The sequence below is a fragment of the Dermacentor albipictus genome, chromosome 2 (genome assembly GCF_038994185.2).
Source record: "Dermacentor albipictus isolate Rhodes 1998 colony chromosome 2, USDA_Dalb.pri_finalv2, whole genome shotgun sequence".
In the NCBI taxonomy this organism is placed as follows: Eukaryota; Metazoa; Arthropoda; class Arachnida; order Ixodida; family Ixodidae; genus Dermacentor; species Dermacentor albipictus.
Window position 1 is genome coordinate 168,290,308 of NC_091822.1, and position 24,684 is coordinate 168,314,991.

Consider the following 24,684-nt stretch of genomic DNA (forward strand, 5'->3'; position numbering starts at 1 on the left):
TCGTTAATCTGTGAGACCCCGCCCCAATTCCTTTCTTTATCGGACCTCCTTCTGTACTGTGCGTTCGTTTTCATGCGCCAATGTAGAACGATCTAAATAAACGTGAACGCAGAGCTTGAATTTGTGCCGTCTATTTCTGACTCCGCCAGCAAGAGAGCAAGCAACAAGCAACACGTGTAAGCAAGTGGTCAGACGACCCCCCCCCCCCCCCCCCCTCAAACTCATGTTATAGGAAATTGCCCGCTCTCTTTTCTGTTTTCGTGTTCTAATCACTTTATAGTCGTTTAGCGTGACAAAAGGGGAACAGCTCTGCTTTGTACACTCCTCGAATTTTCCTTCGGCATGCTTTCGTTGTAGCATACGTATACGACGTCGCAGTCTACGCGTTCTCTGAGTGGGCTGTTTAGCCCACTCTGTCACGGCGTATATAGAATACAAGGCGCGGCGGCTCTCTCGAAGAGATAACCCGCACTGTTGGGCCTGCGGTCATCCGAGTGCGTCCATCCATTCGCGTACATGTAGCCTTCTGACGCTGATCAGAGACCGCGAGTTCCAAGGAAGGATCATCTCGACCCCGCTACTTTGAACTGTATAGTATATGCCTTCCAGTCTACTACATACCGCCCGCGCCCGCGTGACGACGCCCCAGAGATCGTCGCAACAAAAGGAGCCCGAGCATTTTCTCTTCAGTGAAGTTGACTTTGAAGAACTGCGCGCGGTGTAATCACGGCAGCAAGGGGAAAGAAAGGAAGAGAGCGGCGATTAGCCCGACACACCGAGCTTTCTCCGGCAGGCGAACAGAGAAAGGACAACGCCCTGCTTTCTCTCTATAGTTTATTTCTTTAGGTTTGCTTGTTTGTTTGTTTGTTTTCATCTTAGGCAGTCCGGGGCCCTTGCGTTGCGTGCTCCCTCAAAAGGAGACACAATGCGGCCCTCGATTAGTGTCGCCCTACGAGTCCCCCCCCCCCCCCCCTCCCAGTTATCACATCATCCAGCAAAGGGACAGAGACAGCCGGACAGTGTCGCCGAACCCGCTGGTTAAAGAGCAGACGCCAGATGCCACTACAACGGCAAACGTTTCGGCTAATTGCGAAGCAAGCTTGCATTCGAGTGCTGGGGAGAAAAAGAAAACAGAAACGAAGAAACATACGTCGAGGCAGACGCGTGACGTTGACCAGCCGCTCATTCGTCCAGACGACCGGTGAGAGCCGGTGCGCTTTCACTCGTTCATCTTTCTATATACAACGTGCCAGGGCGTCTGTCGGCCGGCCACACTCGAGATCGCGTGACATCCCGATGGTTCTATTGTCCCCACTCCTTCCTTCGGAAACACACACGTTGTGGATCGGACTCCGGGAGGTTTCCTTCTGTATAGCGGCCACGCCATCAGGGCAGGTCTTCTCGCAAAGCCACCTGCAGCGTCGTAGACATCTGCGCTTGATGGACACGTCTGACGACCTCTTGCTCGGGCACTCCTGCTGGCCTTCTTGGTCTACGCGGTCGCATAGATGAGTGCTTCTCTCGTCGTCACAGTATTGGGCCGACGCGGTCTCGCAATGCGCCGAAATTCGCGACGCCGCACGCACATATATGTAGCGCGGCTGTATTTCCGAAAGGAGTTGAACCTGTCTTTGTGATGCCGCCCTGGTGGTCGAAAGAAGCCAGGACGTCCCTGCGTCGGTACACGTGTGGTCTCGCATTGTTCCTAGAAAGACCACACGCTCACCGTGGTTCCGCCACCACGAAGTCTCGGAGCAGCAGAAAGGAAGCAATGGCGGGGTTTTCCAAACCCTTCACAAGTATAAAGAAAAAGAGAGAGAGAGAGAGAAATGCGGCACTCTGGGTGTGCGGCGGGCATGCAAATGTGTACTACGCCTATTGTGCCTAGACGTAGTCGTATATATACGCATATGGTCACGGCTGTCTCGCTCCTAAAGGACACCGCAGGAGGATGTTGCTTTGACGCGAATCGGAAGCGCGTTGCCGCTGCTGCGATGATGTGGCTGCGTGAGGAGGAGTCCAGAACGAAACGTTAGGCCTCTGTCTGCTCGGTTTCCCTGCAGTTCGGACTGCGAACGGACATCTGCATGTGCCACCACGTCCAGGGGTTGGCGGGGAGGGGTCATCCGCCGCACACGACTGCTACTTATCCCGGCGTCTGATTCGCAACGCGGCGCTGTGCGTCTGCACGCGCATACTCTAACTCGCAGGGCCCGTCCCACGTACACAAACAAACAGTGGCCGGGCGCATAACCCTATGGCGCAAGTCGCCGAGCGTACATAGGAAGCAAAATGGAAGGAAACGAGCAGGCAAGAAGCGGCGGCATTCACTAAGCCGGTCGAGGTAGAGCCAAATGACAACGCCACTCTTTCATATTACGAAAGGGAACGAGAGAAGGGGAAAAAAAAGGATAATAATAAGGCGAGCCGGGGAGCCGGAAGAGCTACGTAACAGAGAAGAGGCGGTCGGCAACGAAGTCAGCAGGCGAGGGAGGCGCTGAGGGAAGGAATCCAGCGACCGAAGAAAAGATGAGGAGGCAGGCCAGAGGTCACCGCGTCTCGGACGCGATTTAAGCGGCGCGCAGGATGATCGAGGCGGCCGAACACGCCGACGCTGCTTTCGACGATGCACGGCGCGGTGGAACAGAACTGCAGACTTGATCAACTTTCTCGTTCCACCTCTTCCACTTCTTCCTTCCCCCTCCTACTACGTGCATCTTTTCTCGGTTAATATCGCGTTTTGTGGAGAACTGTGGTGGCGGAGCTGACGCTCCAGAGCGCAGTGACCATCACCGTTTGCCCTTTCCCTGGCAGCGCGGCGCCAAGTTCAAGAGCTGGGCTCTTGATCGTTGCGCTGAGATCCGTGCAGCGTCGTGGAGGCTAGCACTATGGTGTTACCCAATCGCGAGCCTAAGCCGCAGCTGCGCTAGAGAACGCGAGAACAATTCGTGATTGACCGTCTACGAATGGCTACCACTATCGGTTGTCGGGACATTCCCGATAACCAATCAAAAGTTAGCACGTGTGCGCTTACACGGAAAGCTACGACAGTCTACAGTCCACGGGTATAGAAGTGCTGTCACCTGCATATGCTTCCGCAGTGATGCACGCTTTTGCGTGACAGACGGCGTGGGGCATCTTTCGTCTGCTACGTGCGGCGTTGTTCTTGTCCTCCCCGAAGTACCGCGACTGGCTGGTTCTTTCTTTCTTATTTATTAATTTCAGTAACTTATTCTCGGCTGCAAACCATTGCTCGAGACGCGTGCAGGTTTCTCCGGTTTCCTGCGCCTTTCATTCCCGCTGCTGGTCAAGAATACAATGAGATTACGCGCTTCGTAGAGCTCGCGCCGAGCCGACCGCGCCGTCTGGAGACGAAAGAGAAGGAACGCGATCCTCCATGCGTGCGGTCTTTCAAAGAGTAAGGCGAGCCGCGCTGTAGCCATCGAAACGAATCTGGCCTAGCTCGGTTTCCGGCGCTCGACGGGTAGATTTGCATGCGTATAGAGATGCGAGAGAGGCTCGGAAAGGTTGCGGCAACTGCGCCCGATTACCGGTCGCGAAGATGAACGTCTGCAAGTGCCGACGACCGAGGTGGTAGTGCGAAACCGCCGTCTGCTCGAATAGTGTGGCATATATACGCCGACATCTACACGCAAGAAAGACCCGAGATGGCGTTGGACATGCTCCCAACTGTTTCGTGTTACGAATTTTGCGGGACAGTGTGCCCGAACCAGTTATTCGGGGACACAGCGAGATATTTGTTCGTATATGCGCTCGCAGCAAAATATTATTGGAGCCTGGAGTGACAATGACAGCGCTAACCCCCCCGCCGTGGCTTAGTGACTACGGCGTTAATCTTCTGTCCAGCACGAGATCGCGGGTTCTGTTCCAATAGCCGCGGCGGCCACGATTCAATTGGGGCGAAATGTCAAAAAAAAAAAAAACTTGTGCGTTCATATTTCTGTGCACGCGACACAGCGCCAGGCGGTCGAAATTAACTCGAAGTCTATACAGCGTACCTCATAATCCACAGCGTATACAGCGTACCTCATAATCCTCATATACAGCGTACCTCATAATCCACAGTGCCCCCCCCCCTCCAAACCCACCCCCCGGTTTCAAGACAATAAACCCCACAATTTAATGACAGGGGCTTCTTGACGTTCTTGCCCTTACAAAGGTCGTTATGCCGTGGCCGCACTCAAGGTAGCTTCCCAGCGGTCGATTCAGGCATCTCTGGCCTCCTTGAAGCCCTTGGGTTCAGCGAGAGCAGGGCAGGGGGAAAGTAAACATGTCCGCAGTAGAGATTAGTAAGCGGCGATACGAAGATTGCTGGAAGAAAAGAAGGAAAACGACAAACAACGGAAGCATGTAAGAAGAAGGTTCACAATAGGCCTTCACAAAATTTGGTTATGGGAATCTATCGTCGGTTTCTTTGCTTTTCTTCTTTTCTTTTTAACATAGGTAGTACATTAGGCAGTATAATAGCAAGAGCTTGGTGGGGCAACGCACCACCCCGTTACAAAGGGGACGCTCATAGCATTCATTTATCCATCCACTAACTAGGGTGCAAAACTTGGGCCCACCCGATGCAAAGGAGAAAGCCACATAATAATAATAATAATAATAATAATAATAATAATAATAATAATAATAATAATAATAATAATAATAATAATAATAATAATAGCCGCACACACACGTGCGTAGGGCACGCATGCATAAGATCGTTTTTGTGTGTGTGTGTGTGCTCTAACGATCACCATAATCTTGACTGTCACTTTCAGTCACTTTCACTCGCAAATCGACATTCTTATGCTTCGGAATTCCCGCGCCACAGCGCACACGCCTACCTCATATTGATGACGATAGCAACGAGCAATAGCGAGGCACTAAAATGAAAAAAAAAGAAAAACAATTGTCCTATAGCGATTGCTAATGAATCTGAGCGAATTAACGGTGCCCCTGTCGTCCGCCTCGTGCGCCACGAATCCAAAGAGCCGCTGCAGCGCTCCGTCGATGCGATGCATAAAAAAAAAAGAATGCAGGCAAGAGAGAATGGCACCCAGGAAAAAAAATACAAAACAGAGCCGCGTCTTATATACAAGGAGCCAAAGTGTAGCGCTCGCGGCAAGACGTCAGATTGATAAACATTCCGACCAGCGCGGTCGCGAGTTGAACGGCCCCGGAGAAACTGCGAATGTCTTGATTCGTAAATCAATATCGGAGTACGCATCGGCGTGCCCCTACCCCTCCCGCACCCCGTATAACAGGCGTCCGATTCGAAAGGGAAAGGAACTGCCCTGGAGTAACCCCGACTTATCTATTACGAGACAGCCGTTAATGCCGGCATCATCGGAGGCACGCATTCGGAAGGGTCCCGGGCACGTATAGCTCAATTACGAGCGCGTCCTGTTATCACGGTGCCATCCGCAATCTGCGTGTGCCCCCACCACCACCCCGAGCTGGTCGCAACCCTTTGGCCGCCGCTGCGTATAATAATAATGACGACCCCGAGTGTCGGACATTAAATGCGTCGCCCAAGGGGTCTCCCTGCTGTGCGTACCGACCGTCGTTGCTGGCGTGGATGCCGTGGCTGGCCGCGTAATTGCATTCGCGGGCGCCCCTTCGTTTGCGGCCCGCTTCACCGCAGCGTCCGCAGAGACCCACGGAACGGGCAGCGTCGGAGACCACGGCACCCTTCTCCTCTCTACTATGCGTGCGAATGTGCGTGTATGTATAAATTAATGCATATGCATACGGAGGTGTGCAAGCCTGGGTGTTTGTACTTAAGTGCGTGCGTGCACTTGCATGTGTGCGTTACATGTCTGTCTGTGTGTGCTCCTGTATGTGTGTGCATGTGTATGCGTGTGCGATTGCGTTTTTGTATGCGTTGGTATGAGTGGCGTGTTCAGGTGACTGTTGTGTTCTTTTGTGTGTGTGCGTGCGGTGCTTTTGCGCGTTTCCTTGTATTTCTTCTTTTGTTGTACAGGGAGCGTTTTTTTTTCTGTTTGTATCTGTACATGTTCGTGTCTGTGTATAAGGTCTCCGTTCCCGCGCACCTATTAACGTGGCTAGAGTGCACTATAATAGGGTAGTCCTTTAACCGGACCCCTCCCACAGCTACAAACGGTTTCTTTCTTTCTTTCTTTCTTTCTTTCTTTCTTTCTTTCTTTCTTTCTTTCTTTCTTTCTTTCTTTCTTTCTTTCTTTCTTTCTTTTATGCGGATAATTGCGGCTAGGGAGCGCACCTTCTTTCTTAAGCCGGTTCTTATACGTATATACTTGATAGCAAAACCGCTCCCTTTACTTTAAATTGTAATTAGATAATGCTACGCGATGCCACTTTGGATGACGTCATCAGAACCAATCCCTGCCAGCAGAAGACAGGCAGTGCGTGGTGTCCCCTGTGTGCTACTGCGCGTTTCATTTTCTTTTTTTTTTCTGTTCTCGGCACCAGAGTTAGCCACAAAAATTGCAAGAGCGAACTCTAGCACTATTAAGTTTACGAAAGGAGGGGGGGGGGGGCATGACGGTTCAGCGAACAACGTAAATCATGAGTAGCCCGTGGATCTGGCTAAACTTCGCCCTTCTGGCTTCAAATGGCCTTGTGACTTTGCAAATCGATCACATTCAGCAATACACGCATTGGGTTTGAAAACACGACAGTTCGCCATGGTTACACGTATATGCACGCGAGCAGAGACTTCGTACCTTGCTCGGCTTCGAGAAGTGCGAGTTCTTGGAAAACTTAGATAGGGCGAAGCGTACTAAACAACGCCGCAAGAAGGTGTGAAGCCACTGACACGCACTGTAAAATAATTTGCACCCTTTAAAGTAAAAAAAGAAAGGGGGGGGGGGGGGGTGTAAAGGTGTCCATAACCGACATTCTAAGCGTGTGAGTTATAGACGCGTTTATACCACTCCTTCACTTTCGAGGCTGCAAATTATTTTACAGTGCACGGAGGTTACACAAATCAATGTGATACAAAATCACCCTTATTGTACAGAGATGAAAGATCGCAGACACCGAGTTGTCTGTTTAACAATTCTTGAAGGAAACTCTGACCTCGCCTATGCATACAACAAAGCGCGAGTCACCTGCGGACGTGTGTACGTTTCACTGTGCCCTCGAGCACGTGTTCATTTATCCAGACTGGCGGTGAGACCCCGCGAGCACTAAAAACTTAGCCGCGTGCGTTAAATCAAACTTTAAACGAGCCGTATACCGTATACGTCTTCGCCGCTGACACAGCAACCTCGCTTGTGTCTCGCAGGATTGCGCGGCGTTTTTTTTTTTTATTTTTTCCCGGAAGCGTTTACATTCAAATTGCTTCCTAATGACGCCGTTCGCACGCTGTGCAGTCTCCCGCTAAACAACTAAGACAGCTGCAGCTCTTTACACTGCGTGATCGCTCCCACGCAGGTGTGTATAACGTATAGCGTTGATTATACGCGAATCGCACCGCCACCTCGCGCGGCATTCCTGCAATTACCCCCCCGCCCCTCTCCCCACCCTTTTCTTTTTTTTTTCTTGTTCTCACGAAAGACGCTTCCGCACATTCCGTGTGATCTTCTATATATAATATATGCGGCTCTCTCTCTCTCTCTCTCTCTCTATATATATATATATATATATATATATATATATATATATATATATATATATATATATATATATATATATATACACTCCACGTTCCTTTGGTGTCTCGAAAGACCTACAAATGTACAACATAGCCCAAACACGATATACGCAATACAAAGACAAAGAAAAAAACAAGTGCTCGGCTTTCGTGCCGTATTTTTTATACTACGGGGTATTTTATATACTGCAGGGGGCCTAATACAACAACAGCGTAGCCCGCGGACCTGTCCTCTTTAACATCCTGAAGAAACGTTCTGCAGCAGCAACCTTACGCTTTCAGGTGCGTTGCCTAGAAACGAGACGTCACGTCTCTATTCGAACAAGTGCCCTGGTAAGAGGTGCTTGTTTGTGAACTCGCCCGTGCACAGGGCAATGGCTGCCTTTATAAGAGGAAATACAGATCAGAATCGATTGAAGCAGTGGGTATGCGTGCAAATCCGAGAGATCTGGGCTTCCGTCGACTGCCAGGCGACGCGATGAAGTGCGCGGTGCCATGACTAGTATCAAGGCGTCGTGATATCAACAGTAACTTCATCTTGAGGTCGGTAGTAGTACGCCGTAAACTACTACCGACAGACTCCGTAAACTTCTCCGTAAACTATTACCGCCGACTCCGTAAACGTTACGTTCTATTTGCACAATCAATGGTCTAGTAGAGTCGTTTAAAGAGATGCAAGCCCGCTGCATTCAGTCAAGCGTCGGTTGAGCTCATCACGTGATACCCTTTCTCCGTCTACATATACTTTCTTCCATCAAAAAAAAAAGGGGCGGAAGAAAAAAGGGTAGGGATCCAGTAAGAAGTTCTTGTTTTTTTTTTTTTGTAACGTGTAACCTTTTTATCGAGAGACTGCATGACGCATATTTCTGGCTGCAACTTTTCTCAAGAAGCCGAAACGCACGTCGCAGCCAGCAGCAAGCCCACACCCGTCGTCGTCGCCTATCAACGGCAGGTGTGGTCGCCCTCTTCAAGAACGCCGAATTTGCGGTGTACCCACGCCTATACGACAAGCCTGAACGTATGCACCACGGAGGCGAATTACCGCACAAGAAGCTGTTCCGCGAGTGTCCGTCTCCTATATCCCCTACACTTTCATTCCTTCTGTTTCATTCAAACCCCAAACCAAGTCGCATTTATTTCCGTTTTGCCCTACATACGAACCGTATCTCCGCCCTCGCCGGCAGCCGACGCCTGACGCCATCTTGTTTCGCGAGTGAAAGAGCCACGTTTCATTTGTTCCGTCTCTCTCTTTTTTTTTACACATCCCAATTATTATTTTTTTTTGCCTTCGCTAAGGCATCGGAGGGGGAGGGAGGAGGGGAGAAGGGGAGTGGAAGGGTGCTGAGGTTGGTGTTGGTATAGCGCGGGAGGCAGTTGCTATACAATACTATCCAGTTCGAGTGTCTAAAGCAGGGGTGACTGAGTGTACAATATAGAGCTGCAGAAGCAAGGCGACCCGCCGACATCCTTCTGCTGCCTTCTGCTTCCGTTTGCTGCCTTCTGCAACTTTCCCCTGTCGTCTGTTCGTGTGCACAAGCTACCAGTTGCAGCACTTAGGGTGGTGGCGGTTGTTGCTTGCCAACTCTGTGCTGCGGCTACGGTGACATTCCAGCAGCGACAGCCAGGAGGAAGGGGGGGGGGATATATGAGACCCCCTTCTGCTAACCCCACCCGTCCCCCCAACCCACCGTTCGTGAAAGTTGGGAGAGGAAGGAAGGTTCATGATTTGTGTGTCTGCCCCGGCACCGTCGGAAACGAGCCGACGCCCTGGCGTATAGTGACGCAGACACGCCGAGTGCATCCTGTCTGCGGCTACAAGCCTCGCAAATAGAAGGCCCCCGCTGGGGAAGTCGGCATCAACACTGCCAAGAGTTGTGTATAACGGCCCATGTTTTTTCGGTTATTATGCGTGTGTAGTGGGCGCCTGTGCTAGGCCTACGCCACTCAGTTCGTAACGGGCGTTGCTTTTACCTTCATGTCGCGTCGAATGCTACGCGTAAAGCGTTGGAAAACCAACCAGCGGAGCGTTTACGACAAAAATCCAGAACGACAGCGATAGGGAGAGATGAAAGGAAGGCCAATTGTGGCGCTTCCGGTTTGCCACCCTACATTGATTAATGGTAATAAATGAGTAGAAACAGATATAACGTGACGCAGTGAGAGAGAGAGATACAATTACCACTTCGCGCATGTATCACTTGATTGACTGCAGCAGTGCTCGGGTGAGCTTTCCGTTCCGAACGAGGCTAACCGCACATACCATGATTCGCGCCGAAAGTTTCACAGAAAGCCGAGTTGAGCTCATGGATGAAACAGGGAGGCCGGCAAGCCCGTAAATGTCGTCATCCCACGGTGAAACACCTCATTCGTTCCTTCACTAAACAAGCATGGCGCAACTACACGTGACAGGAGCAAGCGTCCACGGAGGTATATGGCGCGTAGACGTATACGATGGCGCTCCGTACCACGACCCCATCATTCTTCGCTTGCACAACGCCAGCACTAGTCCCACAGAACACGTTGCATTCAGCGCACGCGCTTGTACTAACACACTCGCGCCTCGTATGCCTGCATTCTGTGCTGCATGGTGAACGCAGCATGGCGTTGGCTGGGGCGGCAACGCCGACTAAGAGGACGCCGAATGACTTTTATTTACGACGCGCCACAGTTAGACCTTTCAATGCAAAGGTCTTCGACGACTCAAAGTGAACAGCGCGGCCACAAAAGGCTTCTTCGGCTGAAGCCGGCACTCTTCATCTGCGCTCGCTTTTTTGGGGACGTCATTCGCGGTGTTGTATATGCATAATGTGGACAGGCTGCGAACCGCGCCGGCCCTGTCAATAGGTGTGTATTATGTGCCAAGACTTTTCTTTACGACCTTGCCGTAGCGAATAATCTCCCTTTAAGTCTTACGAACAGAGCAAGGTGATATAGTATACTGTCATTGTAACCGGCTGTTGACGTTACGTAATGGTTTCGCTTGTTGCTTTATCGTCGCTAGCATATATGATGCGCTAAAGGTCATCGTCCTCATATTGCTGAAGCTTAGTGACTCGCTTAGCTTGCTTTGTGGCTTGTCCTGGCCATTTTATTTCAAAGGGCTCGAGCGTGGTTCAGCACGTCTCGTGAGTACACCGCATTAATCTGGGTGAATGGCTCTGGTTTAAAGAGCTCTCCGCGCTGACTGCTTCGATCGATTACTTCAATTCTTCCACGCAACTCTTCAATGATGTCGAAAAAACTTGCATGCCACACTCTCTACGCACTATGCCACTCACAAATCAGGATAAAGTGGGTCAGTACAAAATTTTTCACGGAAAGATATCAAGCCTTTCTTTTAATGCGAAACACTGTTTAAGCGTCACTTAAGGAACATTACGGTTGGCCGGGTCGGTAGGCATTTGCTGACTCGCCTCGTTTCGGACCTCTACAATAAGAAGAAATTCGGAACCGACAGTGGAATCGACCATGTGCCTTCAAGCACAGCTGCCCAATGCTCTAACCACTAGGTCACGATCGCACGGATACGTTAACTTCGCTCGTGCCAAAGCCGACTCGCTCTTTGAGACGCTTGACGAATGCGTCACGTGCCAGTTTCTATAGTGTTCTTTGGTCGTGACAGGCAACGCTTTCAGACGCTGTGTCATACTGCGCCGTCTTCGCGATCGGCCCACACATCCTTCAATACTTTCCCTTGTTGCAGCTAACGCTATACGTTCAAGCTGTGCGACGTTTCACCGCCATCATGATCTGTTCAGGTCGAACAGGTTTCGGCGTTTCATCGCCGGAGTACAAATGCGGCCCTTATTTTGACACAGAGACATAGATGCAGGCGCGTACGATTGTACAGAACGTAGTTGCTGATGACGACGCAATCGGCGTTTCTCTCGCTTACGTTCGTCCAGTAACGATGTATACAGGAACCATCAACCGGCATGTCGACACCAAGAATGTTTCACCTTACGTAGGTGTCAACTAGAGTTGACCCCGCATGATGATCTATAGGGCAATTAAGAATCACTACAAATGAGAGAAGTGCCGATGCACCGATGCACAACTTCCCTGGCCATGAGTGTACGCGATATAGAGCACACCGGACATTTACTGAAATTAAAGCGCGAGTGTTCTTGGTGATTCTCACATGCCCCTGTATCGTTCAAGGTTTACTAAACGCAAACACGCTGAGCGATATCAGTTCAGTGACTTCCAGGTGTCGAAAAGTTTTGTGATATTCTACATTCAGAAGAGATAATGAGAACCGAGATTGAAACAACTGCATTTCTAGTTCGAAAAGTACTGCGACGTGCAAGTAACGTCAGTGGCGCAGCGATGAGGGAGGAAGACGGGTTCGGTATCGGAAAGTCACCGTTTCGCCTGAAAGGTGAAGCTTTGACGTCGGCAGCAAAGTATTAGACCGTTACACGAGGTAAAGCTCGTTGTTTTTTAAGGGCAGTATAAATGGCAGCAAGCATTTATTTACTTACTAAACAGCCCGTGGTGTCACGTGGCCCAAATATAGGCGCGAACAGAGTTCACTCGGCGACCGCAAACACTGGCGGTTCACCACCGAGTGCCTAGTGAGTCCGCTAGGAGGCACCCCCGCGTCCACGGCTGTGCAGGACTGTAGTCAGAAGCGGTTGGAGGATTGGTGGAAGAAAAGTAGGGAAACGACAAAAAACGGAGACGTACAAAAGCACAGTTCGCAATAGGGGATCAGAAAATTTGGTTGTGGGACTTCATCGTGTGTGTGTGTGTGTGTGTGTGTGTGTTTATTATTGTTTAACCTAGGTAGGCAGTATTAGGCACATTAGGCAGCATAATAGCAAGAGCTTTGTGGCGCAACCCACCGCCCCATTCCAAGGGGGACACTCATAACATCCATCCATCCATCCTGTGCAGACAGCGACATCGCGGGCCTAAACCATAAACACGGAAGCGTCTCCGGCACAGCCCAGAAGGGGACGGTTGGTCAGTGACTCCCAGACGCGCAGTATGGCTTCTGGTTATGCATGCGGGGCATCGTACTTCTTTTCTGCAGGTACAACGCTTATGCGGCGGCGGCGGCGAGGGCTCCCAGCTATGGGGGTCCCCTGCGGAGAAAGGTTGCAGGAACCGGGGGCGGGCGACGCTCCTTGCGCGTGTCGTGGAACTCGGCGCGCGTAAAAAATGACCGCGACTCTCTTGCGGCGCCGTCGAGAATGCGGCTTATTCATAAGCCACGCCGCTCGGAAGAAGTGAATGCGAATGAAGACTGACGCCAACCGGCCAGCCGGCGGCATGTGCGTGTAGACCGCGTTGCTTCGTGAAACGCCAGACATCTCTCTCTCTCTCTCTCTCTCTCTCTCTCTCTCTCTCTCTCTCTCTCTCTCTCAAGCAAAAGAGTATTGCCTCTGGATGAACTCTGCACATCCGTATGGCTTTTTTGTTTTATCACAAATGGAGACGTCTAGCCGAGAGAAGGGTACCAGAGAAGGCCACGGTTGCAGCTTGCAACTGCCCCCTCCACCGCCCTCTATTTAAATAGCACTTTACGGTAATCCCACTTTGGGGAATGACAAGCTGACGCCACCTGGATAAGGCAAACCGGTGGCGCCTAGTTTAGCGGCAAGATCCATATTCGTTTTCTTTTTCTCCCATTTCCCCGCAAACAACCATGGGGTAGTGATCCAAAGATTGCAAAGGGTTCGCGCGGAAGACTTTCAAGTGGACAGCCATGGCCGAACTTGGGAAGCATCATCCTAGAGCCGACGTTTCGACAAGGAGGCCTATTGCCTTCTTGCCCGAGTGATAAGAAGTGACAGTTCATCGCTCTCCCCATTTATCTAGCAATTAATTCATTTTCTTTAGTGGCACTTGAGGTGCCAGGGCCGCCATTGGACAACCACGAGATTCGGGCTCCTCACAGTACACGCAGACATATCCCAGTTAAAGAGCCAAAAGCTTAGCAGGACGCCGGGATCTACGGAAAAAAAAAAAGAAAGCCGAATTTCAGCGACGCCCGAGTGCATGCAGCTTCGAATTTCAGCTTGACATTTCGTGGTTGGTATGCAGCGAAGCTCACACAGTGTTTCATTCATTTGGATACTGCCGCGCCAGAACCCAGCACAAACCTAACTTTCGCGCGAATCCCGCGCCCCGCGAATTTCCGAGGCCGACTGTACGTAAAAAGGTGCATATACAAGCGCCATTACTTAATTTCTGGTCTAAACCGGAAAGAAGTATATGAAGCGAGAAGTATGTCACCATATATGGCACGGATTGTTTTGTGACTATCTGCCTATACAGCGCTGTCAAAGACTAATCGCAGAAGAAATTATCGCCGGTGAATCGCACTCTCACTCACGTTTTGCGAGAGGAAAACACGATAAAGTATTCACTGACGCTTTCGCTCCCCGTTGCCCTCCCCCTCCCCGAACCTCCTTCCTTTTGTTGAGCATAATACGAGTGATTAGCAAGAAGCCCTCGAGTTCACCACTCGGTACTATCACCCCAACACGCTTCGAAGCTGTTAAGGACTACAATCGTCCTCTTTGCACTGCCCCACCCCACCTTGCCCCTTTTGTTGAACGCATAATACGCGTAATACGCATAATACGCATAGACGCTCTCGAGTTAACCTCTCTACACTACCACGCCAAAACGTTTCAAAGCTGTTAAGGAACACAATCGAACACCACTAAGAGAAAAGCGAAAACCAGCCCCGTTCCACCGGCACGTTGCGCACGTGGTTTATGGCCCGGCATGCATCGCGCTGTCGGTCATGCGGCGCGCGCCGCCGAGCTTTTATAAGGCGCGTAATACACCGCTCGGGGTCCTTCGGCGGCATTCCGGATGCTCCCCGGCAAAGATTAACGGTGCGACGTGGCCGAGCGTGTCTCCTCTCGTTGCGTAATAACGGGGCCTTCGCGGCGTTCATCTTCTGTCAAACTGAGCGCAAGCGACAGTGGCGCCTCCAACCGGCCGAGCGGATATAAACTGTCGTTCCGGCTCGCATGGGGCGTTATTTATTCGCCGACCGGGGCGGGGAATAGAGAGGGGCACCGGGTCTGATATTTCAAATCGTGTCAGCCAGCCACGCGAGGGGTGGCCGAAATTCCAGAACCGCGCCGCGCCGTATAACAGAGGGCGCGCGGGCGTGAGCGTCATTTTAAGCGTCATCTGTAACGCCTGTGAGGCGCAACCGTACCATACGCTTGGGCCTCGCGGTATGGTATCTATAGATGGGTGGGTACTCGAGATATAAATGTCATCCTACATGGGCGACGCGTATGATCACGTCTATGTTATGCTTATGCGATACGGTGGTTGTGTCGCAACGGAATACGAACCTGAATAGGGCGCTCTTTATTTATCGACCGCTGCCTGGGACCATGTTCTGTAGGTCGATCGCTTTCGGCGACACTTTCAGTTTTGAATGGTCTTAAATGCCCAGCGCCGTGTCTCATGGGAGCGACAAGCAACGAGTCCGCGCCGGCTTGCGCAATATATTTTTGCTCGCCGAAAGAGAAATCACTGAGAGTGGGCGACCGAAAATACAAGTTTCCGAGGGCACCAAGCAATGTCAAGGGGTCCGAGGTCAGGATTTGCTCCTGATTGCCACGACGGAGGCCGGAACGCGACGCCCGAGTTCGAACGACGAGAGCGAGAAATGGTGCCTTCGGCGCACCCTGATTGGCTGAAACCCGCGGAGTAAGTGCACGAGACGAAAGAAAAGCACAGGCAAGCTGTCAGTGTTGCTTCGGTGCCGCATAGTTTCCAATTCCCCGACAGGGCGTCCGTCGCTTCGGTGAGGAAGGCAAGCATGTAGACCGCTTCCAACATCGGAGGCCCCGAACAGACGTACACAGCCGCACATTCTACCAGACGTATGAGGAAGGCAGGCATGCAGACCGCTTCCAACATCGGAGGCCCCGAACAGACGTACACAGCCGCACATTCTACCAGACGTATGAGGAAGGCAGGCATGCAGACCGCTTCCAACATGGGAGGCCCCGAACAGACGTACGCAGCCACACATTCTACCAGACGTACGAACTCGGTGCCTGTAACTCCCAAAGGTTTTCGTACGTATAAGTGCTTCTTGCCTGGCCGCCATAGATAACGATGTGCCTGACATCACAACTGGCCGGCGTCTCTTCTTTAAGAATAGTTCTAGCGTAAGAACTTCATTTGAATGCAGGATCCGGTTCACTGTCCAGCACTGTGCGCGGTGGCACGCGTGTGCAGTGCTTCGCGATCGAAACGGGACAATCGGACAACATGGCGGCCGGCGTTTAATCTTGCGCCCCCGGTGAGCGATGGGCGAACGCTCAGGAAGCCGAGTGCATTCACGATGCATCAAAAATACTCTCGCTTCCATGCGATACAACAGTACATCATCTCAGTGTCGCCAACGCCCTCCTCCGGTGGTGCAAGAAAAAAAGGTACTGGCCGCCATGCCGCCCTATAGTATCGCGTTTCGATCGCCGATCACTGTGCATTCGCTCACCGCCAGCATAAATATACTCGGGCTCTCGCGGTCGTTTGTGCCGCTCGGCAACAATTTAAAGCGCATTAAAAAAATTATAAACATCACTGATGATAAATAACCTCCCACGAATCGCTTTTTTGCCCACTTTGCTCGATGAGAAAAACCACGCGGCCGAGTCAGCCATCTTCAAAGAGATCTGGCCTCTCGCAAAAGCCAACCCTTCCTCCCTAATACGCGTAACCGCATAATGCGTTTCCGCATGCACACCGGAGTACCGCGGTATAGGAGCACGTCGCTGCATACCGCGCGGCCCTTTCCTACACATAGCAATGCGTTGGGAAGCAGCGTCCAGCCCGTGCGATTGATCATGTGTTCGGAGCAGCTCGGATCCCGAACGGGTGTCTCGGTCGGCCCATCATTTTCGGCGCACTGTATGCAGGCGTTGCGGTCATTACGGCCGATAAACAACAACAACAAGAAAACGGAAGAAGAATGGGAGAGAGATTTCGATCGGTTTCGCCGTCTTCTTAGTATACATAATGGCTGGCGCATGCTGCAGCCGCAACCGGTGGTGGCCACCCTTATGTGCAGACACAGTATCCACTGCATAACCCTGCCTCCAATGTACGAGTGCGGTGGCTGCCTTTAAAAGCGGGATCAGCTCGGCGCGTGTATAGGCTTCAACGTATGCACATATGCAGGTTTCATAGATGATTAATGAAGTGCCTGCCTTGCTGGCTCTTTTCTTTTTAAGGACGAAGAAAAAAAAAGGCTAAAAGAAGAAGAATCGAAAAGCGGGAAGCGTGTAAGCTTTGAATGCCGTAATCTGACGTTTTGATCGAAGCCTTTTTGAAGATTAAATGATCGCGCCTGGCTCCTATACAGGTGTACTAGGCACGTTGGAATTTTATTCTCGGGCATTATTTATGTGTATACTCCTTTTATTCCGGCATTGTAATTTGTTGCTTATGAATGAAGGAATTGAGCAGTTGGGATGATGAATCGAAAAGTGGTTCTACCTGTTTCTTTAAGTTATTATTTGCGTTTGTGTGTGTGCGTTTGTGTGCGCATGTGTGTGCGTGTGCGTGCGCGCGCGCGCGCATGTGTGGCCATTCTTTTTCTTTTCTTTTTTTTACTTGTTTACTGCTCTTTTTTTTTCTATGCTATAGCAGACGAGTTAGTAAAAAAATTCTTTACGAAACAAATGCGCAGCTAACAGGAATGCTTGTATTTTTTTTTCCCCCGTTTGAAAACATAAGGTTACTTCAGTTGAATGTGAAACAATTTTATCTTCGTTTGCAATCCATTAGTGCACAGTGTTGGGCTCTATGAACTTACAGTAAACACAGTAATCTTTTTTAAAATGAAAAGTACTGAAGATTAATAAAAACTTTCAGAGCCTATAGTTGACATGGGCAACGCGAAAGAGCCTGGTATATTCGGCCTTTTCTTCGTCTTTGTTGGCGTCGCTTCCACTGCTTTCACTTTTATGTTATCAATTCAAGGGCACTTCTTCAACCAAGACAGTTGCACTTTTTCGCGAGTTAACAGATAATTCGCCATTCAATATCAGGGTTGCGCGGCTTAAAGGACCGCATTCAGAAAAAAAAGGAAAAGTTCTTCCACCAACTTTTCTCGTAAACCTGCGGCCAAGGACAAACAGCACTCACGAAAGAAAGAAATCCCGTGTGAACTCGGTTCGCGACCACTGCTCTTTAAAAGCCAAGACAATGTGTAACTGCTATTATAGAACCACGGTTGTCTGCTTCAAAAACGAAAGCTTATAAATAAGGAGTTATAGGTAGTAGGGGAACTTGTCGTTTGATAAGAACACGCACTTCAACACGCCGTCAGACGGCGCCGCCGAAGAATCGATTCGTACACGCGAGTGATCGATTGATTCCCCTATATAGGCGTCATTGCCGAGCGGGTCCGTTGAGAGGCGGACTCAATCTCGTGGGACGGGGTGTCGGTCATCGCCGGGACTCCCGTACAATCGAATTCGAGCAGATACATCATCGCCGGCAGGGCTGGAATCCCGTTTTGCATTCTGAATCGCGTGACGGCCTATAACGCGGATACGAGGCTGCTGTGGGTCGAATCAACATCAGCCCGCGAGGCCAGTGAAAAGCGTTCTCCTCTCAATCAACGTCCTCGACCTTTGTTGTTGTTGTTGCTGTTGTTGGACACTGGCTCTCTTCGAGCGAACGAGCGATGTAAATGTTAAAGCTTACGTATGTCGAATGAAACACTAAAAGCAGATGGCGAGAGCTCATTCGCGTTGATGAATCGCCTCTGGCTAAAGACGCGATCGCAGCTGAGCACATGTGGAGACAAGGTGGGACACAAAAGCAACCCCTCGGACAGCTTTCGGAAGCGAGTCGGATATAATAAAGCTAAGAGGGTAAGCGGAAAAAGCCTGCTACACAGGGTTAGGGATGACTGCGCGAATTCGGAACAGGTAATGCACGTTCACTTGTTTGTAAGCTGTAATTCTATTTGTAGCTGTAATGCTTGCGTTACTTTTGTGCGTTACGCGTTACCCATAAGAGAGACAGCCAACGAGTGCATACCTGGCGCGTGTTCACGAACATTCATTTCTCTACAGGCGTTTATCCTGGGTCCCTGACTTCGCTTGTCAGTCGATGAAGGCTGCCGCAGTTTTTCTGAGAGAATGAACGTGATGCGCAACTATAAGAAGTGTCTTTTCTTTTAGCTGCTCGTTACATTCGCCAGCCTAAACATCTCTCTCGTAATGATCGTAGCCAACATCTCCTTAATTCATTATCTACATTTCCTTACGTTATCCTCTCCCCTTAACCAATTAAGCGCGAAGCATAAGGTGACCAGGGCAGGCAGGTTTCAGTGAACCACTCAGCTTTTCCCTTACAATTATCATTCCGCTCATTGCATTTTGCTAGATTAACTTTCACTTTCGCACCATTGTTTTATAGACGCCAATAAAGGAAGTTCTCCTAGCCTCATCCTACACGGTCATACGTATTTGTCTAGATAACCCGTATACCCGAAAGCTATAGTTACAATAAAACCCTAAAAAAGCAAAATGGCGAGCCCGCTGAGCCCCGCAATAGCGCTAATGCTGCTTTCAAGTGGCAGGTGTTTTTCCAAGGACTCGCATATCAATACGATGGCTTCGCCATATTCTGCGCTTTACCTCTCGCCTTTATAGACACTCAGGGATAACTTCTATAAATAACCAGAAAAAGAAAAAAAAATGCGTATCCATTTACGACGTGGAGTTACTCTGTGCGTTCCTTTCAACCTCGAATTTCTGCGTATAGAAACAAAAAGAAAACGCCGTGACCGTCTCACACGAAGGGAAGGGATTCCCTCCATTAGACTCGGCACTTTGGCCGCGCCGACTTCAGCCAGCTCTCGGTCCCCCCTTCCGCGGTCGGCCGCAAACCGTGAGCCGAGCGTCTTAATCAGGCATAACCATCAACGGCCATCGCATCGCTTCCAACATTAGACTGAGCACGCAGGTGGCCGTGCACTTGCGGCGCACACGCATGCGTGCGAGCCTCCACCGCTGACGCTGGCTGCAACTGCAGCCACCTGTTGCGTTGGCGGCTCGCAGTGTGACGAATCCAAGGCAGCGCGAGCATTTGGCCTCTGTCTGCTCCTCGCTTGGTCATTTGTATCGAGGGGCCAAATCTGTGATCTTCCTCGCGTCCGTCCACCTTTTTTTTCTAACCTTTCTGTCTGTTGGCCCAGGACCGAAGGCTTTGATAAAAAGTTTCGCTCTTTCTCTCTACCGCTTTTCTTATTTCTAGTCTTGCTCCTCTTCTTTTTTCTGTTCATGTTCCAATCTACTTTTTCTTTTTCACGTTTCTCGTATTGCTCTCTTTGTTGCTATGTTCGTCAACTTGTTCTTATTTTTTTTTCTTAAATCTTGCGTCTTATGACCTTCTCATCCCACGTTCATCAGCGTCTTCCGTTCACGTTTTACGTCTTCTCTTTCTTCGGAATAGTCGCCTCGTTGCCTTCATCGTCACGTTATTGTCTTGTTCCTCGTCAGGTTGCGCAAGTTGCATTTGCCGTCTTGTTCTCGTCTCCTTCGCCGCGTTCCGCAACTTGTTCTTGTCGTGGTCTCCGTTCTGCTCGGCGTCGAACTTCTCTTCTTTCGCGTTACGATCTCGTGCCTGTTTCTTTCCTCGTCTTCCTACGCTTCTCCTTCAATTTGTTCTTTCTCTTCCCTTTCCCTGTCCTGTTTCAATCCTTCTGGCTGCTTTCACTAACTTTGTTCTTGTCTTTCCTTTCTTTTTCTTTTTCTCTTTCTTTTTCTTCATCCTCATCTTGCCCTTGTCTTCCTTCTTCCACGCTTAACGTCTCGCCGTCTTCTTCACGCCCGCGTCCATCGCCTCTCTTCCTCGAGCGAAGCCGCCGGCTACTTTGCATAAACGAAGGCTTCTTTCCACGCGCCCGCGTGTAAGTACATCCGTCCCCTCGCGAGTGGCGACGAGGCGTCACGCCGCGAGCACGCATGCAAATGCAATTCGAACTCCGCAAAGGCGGCGCGGAGAGGGAAATTGGAGGGACGCGAGCACGTTACACTACATAACGTATTGGCGTTTCGGGTTCGCGGCTTCGCTTTCCTTGCTGCTTCGCCTGCCATAACCGCGTCTGCAGCAGTCAAGTGCCTCGGTGGTGCCAGTTCAGGGCGGTGCTCGGCGTGGACCTCAACGCCGCGGGGCTCTCTGCGAACCAGAAACTCCAGCGGCTCGTCAGTGGAGGAGTAAAACTCTTTCTTGGGTTAGTTGGTTCATGCTTGAATGGGGAAAGAGCAAGGCGCAATAGACCAGGGCAAAAGAAGAACACGAACGACAGGACCGGCGCACACAAACAAGAACAAGAACACAAACGACAGGACCGGCGCCGGTCCTGTCGTTTCTTGTTCTTGTTTGTGTTGTTGTTCTTGCACATTCAGTGAGAAGGAGGAGCCCGCGCAGAAGTAATTCCCGAAAGAACACACGTGGACGGTCCCTAGAACGAAAGAGACCTGCCTCTCCCTAGACAGTCTCCAAAGCATGCGAATCTCATGACGTGGCGGCAACTATCGTCGGATAATGTCTAAGCCTTTCTTTTTTTTTTTTCTTTTTGCAAACGGCTTGTTCGGCACTACATGGGTCAAGGGCCAAAAAAAATTACTAGACAACTAAGCAGTGTATAGACAGTGTATAGGCATAAGATATCGAAGAGAACGAAGAAAAGTCGATAGACAATCTATAGATGTCCTAAATTTATTTAACTAGCGGTTGACATCAAACAGGCGTTACGGGGAATATTGTCGCTTAATAGAGTAGTCTACAGGTAGAGAGAATGCGAAAGCACGCACGTCGGCTATTCACCACGTTGGTGTGTGAAAACAAGAGCACTGCGACGTCACTAAAGCGCGGACGCGCGGAGGGAAAGTAAAAAGAAATTGTACTGGCAGCTGTGTCTGCTGAAGCCACTTAACTTGCTGGAAGCAGTAATCTGCCGCTCGGGAAAAATTTATCATTGCGAAAAGAAAGCTTACTTTATATTACCATAAGACGCATACTATATTTGTAAGCAGACTGTGATACGAAAGTACCACGCACCGTACCAAGAAGGCATGCCTAGGTTAGTTACACGTCGGCAATGATGTCGTGTCACACACACACACACACACACACACACACACACACACACACACACACACACACACACACACACACACACACACACGTGTGGGCATCGCCTCATCGCGCCGCTGTCGTGCTAAGCTGGACATAAGCACGCCATTGTGCAGCGGCGCAGCGAAGGACACCTGAAGCCGATGCCGAAACACAGAACTTTGGCTTGCGTCATACACACAGCGTGTGGAGCGTATTACAGAGTTCGACGTTCGTTCGATGGATTGTTTTCAGAGCGTTGGGAAAGTTGGAGAAGAAACCTTCGCGGACGTGGAATCGGAACAATCGATCATCTTTTGGTGAACAAAAGGACGGAGTAGGAAGGGAGGGAGGGTTATGGAAGGAACGAAAGATTCTACAAGTCATCCTGGGTGACTCAACGGAAAGCGTAGCGAGAGAGTTCAACTCCGTCGAAACGAAATTTGCATGCGACTCGAGCACGCAATCGTCGCAAGAAAAAAAAGGGAAAAAAATGCGTATCGGAATGCCGCCGGGTCGGAATTCAGCAGGGCCTAGTCTTCAGGCGGGCCCGGCAGGAAATGCGCGGGAATAGTCGCTGGCTTCGGAGAGAGAGAGAGGGGGGGGAGGGAGAGAGAGTGTATGTGTGTGCGTGTGTAGAACCGAGAGTTCGCGCGCGAGTAGCCGAAGCTACAGGTCGCCGATCCGTAGTCAACCAGGAGGATCGAGGGGGGGCCTGGGGAGGGGGAGGGGGGGGGGTGCTGCGGCTGCTGCTGCTTGCAAAGGCGCGGTTGGCGGCCCCAAACGCGCACCCTGCCCTTCCGGTTTAGATATTACGGGCGCCCCCTGGCGCCACGCCTCCTTCAAACGCCGAACCCCCCTCCTGTCAAGCCCGCAGCCCTCGCCTTTGGCACGCGGCGCGTTCGCCTGGCTCCGACACTTTCGTGCGCGCGCGTCCGTGCGCCCTGCACCACAACGCAGAACGCCCTGTCAGCACGCATACATGCCGAGGAATTTCAAACGGTGTCCAATGTGGCCGCCGCACGAAACTAAGCACGGGTGTTCGAACTTCGACAGCGGAGTTTCAGACATGTGGCGAGAAACTATTCGTACGTACTGAAAGAGGCGCTAGAGACGGAGCCACTGATACGCTTTCCTAATATAATTTTTTATACAAGTTTTTACAAAAACGGCAAAACATGCACCGAACGGGTACAGAAGGTTCGCCATACGCCAGCTTGGTTGGACTGGTGTTCCCTTTCCAGACATTCACAACTGGTGCACAGCGCACGAAAATCTAAGCAGGTGAAACGAAGAAATCGAGCGCAAGAAAAAATTACGCTACCAACGACGAAACAATTAAAAAAAGGTTAAGGATTACGCATCATTTCTTCATGTAGTACATTCCTGACAACGCAGAAGAAACACCTGTTCAGGATATGCAGCAATGAAAAAGCAACACATAGTATTGCCGGCCTCGGATGATCCGGGCTAAATCTGCCTCTTCCAGCATCCCTAACTGCGCGAGCCTTTGTACTATGTCTCTAACGGTACCGTTCCAGCCAGAAAGCAGGCCGTGTCGTTGGGAGAGAATACTCGTGTGGCAAATCCGCTTGAACTTTGAGGGTCGAATGCATTCTCAACGGGAAACGTAGGCACGAACTCGGCACGTGTTACATCGTCATAGTTGCACCAGTGTCTATCTGACACTGACACTGTGTGTGACGATGACAGAGTGTCGACAGAGTGTTGTGATCGACATGCGCCCACGCAATCTTGTTATTGCTCATCCGGATCTACTTCACTTCTTTTCTTTTTTCTCATATTTCTACCCCTTGCCCTTTGCCCCCCCCCCCCCCATCCCCAGCACAGGGTACCCAAGCGGAGATATCCACTGCTTAACCTCCCTGCTTCTAACTGCTTCTACCTCGTCATTTGCGTGAGACCAGCGCAAGTAAACAGTTTGTCTACGAGACAGGAGAAGACACGGCACGGTTTCACAAGTACACATCCGAGCCGGAAACAGCAAGTATAGTGTGGTGCGTACACGCCACGATGCATAGACGCCGCGATGCTTCGTCTATAACAAGGACGTTCACCCATGAGAAACGTGACGACGCCTTCGGCGCGGGCCATTCATCAGGCTTAAACCACAATGCGAGTGCGTTGTATAAGACCTGTACTTACGGAAGGCCGCGATTCGCAACTGAGGCGAGTAACGGGAGATCGTCAGCGGGCGCAAGTTATTCTTTGCGTATTCATCCATCCATGACACTCAGAGCGGCTAAAGGCAACCGGAGGTTGCGCTTCACACGCGAACGCCGCCGCAGAGGGCGCTGCATCATTGCGAGCAAAGCACCGAATCATCTGCTAATCAAGGTGTATACATATAAAGGCACGAAACGTAAGACTTCGAGATCCCTATTGAGTCGTTCCAGGGATGAGTTATAGCTCAGGCGATAACATGTTGAAGCACCGCGCCAATCAAATGCGGTGCAAGAGTGCGGATAACTGAAGGTATGCTGCCATTACAGAGCGACTCTGCGATCCATGCGGGAAAAGCACGTCATTCAAGTTCCCTCTCAGGAGCGTTCATCTTCGCCGGGGAAGCCACGCCAGGGGCAGCGATGCCCGTTCGAAGCCATGGACAAATCTGCACTTAACATCACAGACCTATCGCTTTCGAAAGCCCTCGCCAGAGGGCGGCGAGGAACCCCGAACTCTCCTTACAGCTCGCACACACCGCAGGTGCGCCAAGAAGTACTCGTCGTCGATGCTGATTGCGCGTAACAAACGACCGAGCTCCAGGCTGGCTAGCTGTGCGGCGAAACGAAAGCGTGAGGAAAGCAAATCAAGCCCCGTGTTCGTCCCGATGTGATCGCACGAGCGCGCTTGCCCTTGCGCGTAGGAATGCCGCGAAGCGCGAACGCGTA

The 24,684-nt window shown here is 50.8% G+C and overlaps 2 protein-coding genes across 3 annotated transcripts in view; one reads left to right on the forward strand and one right to left on the reverse strand.

The window, feature by feature from the left end:
• The window catches only part of LOC135910607 (uncharacterized), a 375,300-nt gene that overhangs the window by 259,587 nt on the left and 91,029 nt on the right, over nt 1-24,684 (reverse strand). The window lies entirely within an intron of this gene.
• LOC135900901 (uncharacterized) overlaps nt 7,838-24,684 on the forward strand; it is a 435,375-nt gene continuing 418,528 nt past the window's right edge. The window contains exon 1 of one of the 2 annotated variants that reach the window (XR_011512254.1): nt 7,838-7,927. The gene's annotated coding sequence lies outside the window, so the exon portion shown is untranslated. The remainder of the gene's footprint in view (nt 7,928-24,684) is intronic. The other variant, XR_011512258.1, reaches the window with a different exon arrangement.